Genomic DNA, 4857 nt, shown 5'->3' with positions numbered 1-4857 from the left:
AAATCAAGGTCCAAGAAATATTTCAAAACCAGAAACTATAGGTTAACTTGAAATGGTGAGAACTTTAAGATACTGATGGGATGGACGGTCTTCTCATTATCTTTCACATGGTCGGGCTTGACTATGCAAATGTTTTGTTGCCTAGAGAGTTGAATAGCTGTATTTCTCTGTATTTATCCAATCCAGTTCTGTATGACTAGGAATGGCCCCCCAAATAAGCCCTGGTCATCTCATCTTGTTACCATTACTATCACTGACTTCAAGGAGAAAGGTTTATTTTAAAATTAATGGTAAATGAGGGCAATGTGAGATTGTTACTGAGTGGAAAGGAGCCAACATTCGGGTGTTATAAATGGGGGGAAATCCAAGATAACTTTGGTGCCTTTTGAGAAGCTCAGACAAGTGAATAATATGCTCTTTTAGCTTAGACTCAGATGTCCCTTGGAGCAAAAGACTGCCAAAATTCCTCCACTTTCAAAGAAATGAGGGAGCGGTACAATAGCCAACATAATAAACATACTTCTAGGATTACTTTATGTCCTCCTAATCAATGAACAGATCAGAACTCAATGACTATGTAGGATAATACTAATATGGCTGTCTCTTATGGTTTCCATTTCACAGAATATTGTGTCTATGAACTAGAACTGGCCTAAAGATTTAGACTTAAGTGATGACAGACTGATTGGGTTCTTAATTAGATGTATACATAAAGTGCATATAGCTATAGATCAGGCAGGCAAAAACAAAGGGCAAAAATTTAAGAAACAATTTGTGCTGCATTCTAAGATAGTTTAAATGACACAATTCCTTACTCATTATTACAACTCTTTGAAATATGTGTCAGCATTTTGATTGTTTGAATATATGCTGTTGAAAGACATTTACATGATTGCTATCAAACTAAGAGTGAATTTTGTTGTTATAAAATATTTTGACCCAAGATCAGGGTGGTAGACTTTGCTGTAAGGGTTAAATTCTGCAGACCGGGAATACTGAGCTAACATATGCGCACATCATTATCTGTTGGTTAAGGAATGAAATATATTAATAGTTTCTTTGAAACCAGCAGTCCAGGATGCTTGGGGGCAGGTTTTAACAGCTTATCAGCAGTGTTTATTAGTAACAGTGTGATTAATGATTTACATCTGTTTTCTCTGAGACCTTCAGAGTCCTCTGTTGTTAGGGGCTGGTTACATAGTAAGAATATGCTCACATATTTGAAAGGGTGTAAGAAACTCCAACAGTAAATCCATTTTGGTTTTCTGAGTGATTCTGTGCACAGTGGTTCTTTCTGACAGTGAATTATATTCATGTGATAGACAAAAATGGGAGATCATGCCTGGCCCTTTTCCCAACCCCAGTATGAAGCAGCCTTTGGCTGTGATGCAAATCCTTACTTTAATAATGTTGCTATATTTCACCTTTTTTCCTGTAATAAATTTTATATTTATCAGCATTATCATTTTAGGTCCTACGAGTTTTTTTTAGCAATTTAGTTTAGCTGTCAGTGGTTAGTACAGCACAATCTCTGGCAATGTGGCAGTTTGGCATTTTTAGGCCGTCTTCATTTCTCAAAGTATGACTTTTTTCTTTCTCCTGAGTTGTGTATCAAGATGTATAGTCTAGCTCTTTTTCCAGGTTCAGTTTATTCAATGGTCTCTTGTTTCCTTATTTTCAGTACTAATGACTTTCTCACTGTGCTTTCTGGTTTCTGATCTTTCTCTCTCAGATTTACTGCACTCTGGTCATCAACAATTTTCCCTGGCTTCCTGAGTAGTCTAACAAGTAAGATACTTGTTAGAATAAGTATATTCTTAGTATAATAAGTATAATAATAAGATATTCCTGTTTATCTCAATAGAGACATGATTACATGTACCCGCACTGTTGCATTATCTTTTATCAGAGGTATATGCCTCTGTTTGAGAACATGTTTATCAACAAAACTGTTTTCTACATGGACTCCAATCAATATAGTTCTCTCCCAGAAGTGTTGTTGTTATAAGAGTTCCTATTAGATTTTCACTTGCACTGATATCTGACAATATGGATTGTATGTGTGCAATAACATGCCCATGTGTCTTGCTTCACTAGTAACTTGCTTCCTTATAATCCTTCCATAGTTTAGCTATTAAGGTATTATCTGGGAGTGACCATCTGCCCCTACATCTTTATATATCTATGTCATTTACCTATGGATCTAGCTTGTATGTCTAAACTTAGCTTTATAATGGTAACATACCCACTCCTTTTAAGTCTTCTGACTAGTACCATTCAATTTATCAATGTTTTTTTTAAAAATCCTTTACATTTAGCTTTTTAATATTCCACCTTTTAAAATTTTACTTATTTCTCCTATTATCATAGATTTTAGTTATGATGGCTGGTCATTCTTCATATCTCCTATTGTTATCTGGGTTAACATAACAATCTAGGTTGATTAGCTCATGAAATGCAAACAAATTTACTTTCAGTCCTTTTATTATTCAAAGTCCAAACTCTAGGAATTAAATGGAATAGAAGAATTGGGCACCACTATGATGATGAAGTATGAAGATAAAATTCTGAAGCTAAATCCTTGGGGGCAAAGGACAATGATTCATTAATATTCCAATAAACATTAAAAACAAAAATTTTGGACTACATACTGGATCTGTGTGAAGTTTCTAAATTCTAGGTGTTATTTTTAACCTATCTGCATTTATACTTTTTCCAACATTAATATCAGAAACATATAAAAAGGATTCTTAGCTTATGTTTAGTGTGGTAACTTATAAAATAAATTATTACCAGTAGCATACTGCTCACTTACTCATGCTTTTGAGGGATACAAACCTAAATTTTTCATGTTGACAGCATATACCATTAATATGATGAGAATAGCATTTTATTTCTGTGGTCTTCCTACAAAACAAAAACAAAACAAATTTGTAATGCCAGTGCAATCATTAAATATGTGTGTGTGTGTGTGTGTATACATAAAACATATATAAACCCAAATTGAGGGGTATTCTATAAAATTTTTGACAAGTACTCCTCAAAACTGTCAAGGAAACTGAAATATGGAAGATTTAAGAAGTTGTTACAGACCAGTAAAAGATAAGGAGACAAGACTATTAGATGTAATGTGGTATCCTGGATGGGATCTTGAAATACAAAAATATTAGGGAAAGGTGCAACTGGGTGGTTCACTGGGTTAAGCGTTGGACTCCTGGTTTCAGCTCAAGTCTTGATCTCGCATTCATGGAATTGAGCCCAGTGTTGAGGTCTTTACTCAGTACGGAGTCTGCTTCAGATTCTCTCTCCTCCCTCCCTCTCTCTAATAAAATATATTTTTTTTAATTAGGGAAAAACCAGTGTGATCTGAAAAATGTTTACTTAATAATGTATCAGTGTCATTACTTAGGTAAGACAAATATACCAGAATAAGATGTTCGTAAGAGGAACTGGGTGAGTCTGTAAGAACTAGTGTTGGTAATTTTTATTCAAACCTAAAACTATTGTAAATTGAAGTTAATTTTTTGAAAGTACTCCGGGTTTGATAATTTCCTTTTCATACTATAGTTTTCTGAAAAATCAGGCAGGCAGAAAAAAATGTTTTTTCTATCATTTCCTTTTGAACATTGTGCACTAAGCTCAGTTGTATCAAGGTGTCAGAGGTGGAGGTGCACACTTTCTTATCTGCTGGAAGGAACCTCCTTGCTACAAAGAGTGCTGATTCAGGGGCTGGTCTACTAGCCCTGGTGGTATGATATGAAGGTACAGCCTTCATCCAATGCTGAGCTCTCACTACAGGCTCTTTTCTTTAGCAGTGATGCTGCTAAGTGGCAGCAGCCTAGTGTAAAAGAAATACCTATTCTCCCATTATATGCCATCATATTCCTCACAGGATATCAGCAGAGGATTGGGAATAGAACTCAGGGAATCAATTGACTTATTGTCTTCATGCTCAATCTACCAGATCACACCTCAGAATGCAATGTGCCCAGAGTTGAGAGACATTTTGTGGTCCAGCTTTTTAAAAATGTGGGCTGCATTTACTTTCTTCTCTATGCTAAGCCATGCAGCCTCAAATGATGACAGACAGACCAATATGTTCTTGACTAAGACTATACAATACTAAATTGTTTTCTCAAAAGTTAGTCTGCCTTTCAATACCAATGTGGTACTTATGACATGAAAGGAGACTTTTTCATTCCAATTCCAAAAACTGCTGTCCAAACAGAATAAAAAAAATAATGGTTTGCAATGCTCCAGTGTGAGCACACATTATGAGGTTGGAAAAAGATCCTGTACAAGACGCTTAGACCACATGGCTATGATGTCCTTTATAATTACACAGTACAAAATAAACCACTAGTAGATACAACAAAAGCCAAATAAACATTTAAGAATCATTCAGCCCACCCGCATACCCACAGATACATATACACAAGGTGTCAAAATTTCATTGCATCAACAGCATCAAGCTGAGGGAAGCCAACAGAAGAACATAGACTGGAACTCAAAAAACAAAAGTGGACAGGGTCGAGAGCAGGTTTGACTGCTGCCTTCTACTAGAACTAGTCAGTGGTAATGAATTGTTACATAAACTGATAGAGATGTACCACGTAACTCAGAGACTAGCCACAAACACGTATTGGTATTGTTCACAGAATTTGTTAACTTCCTCCATCTTTAAAACTTCACATTTCACAGTGAGTGTGTGTGTAGGAGAATATTTTACTGTATTTTTTCTATAAAACTTGATGTTACATATGAACCACAAATTTAGGTACAAATTCTAGGTGAAGATTTTATCCTCAATTCTGAAACTGATATGTTTCCTCAGGAAAAAAATTATCTGAAGCAAAC

This window comes from Canis lupus, chromosome 1 (genome assembly GCF_048164855.1).
Source record: "Canis lupus baileyi chromosome 1, mCanLup2.hap1, whole genome shotgun sequence".
In the NCBI taxonomy this organism is placed as follows: domain Eukaryota; kingdom Metazoa; phylum Chordata; class Mammalia; order Carnivora; family Canidae; genus Canis; species Canis lupus.
This window is presented reverse-complemented; position numbering follows the sequence as displayed.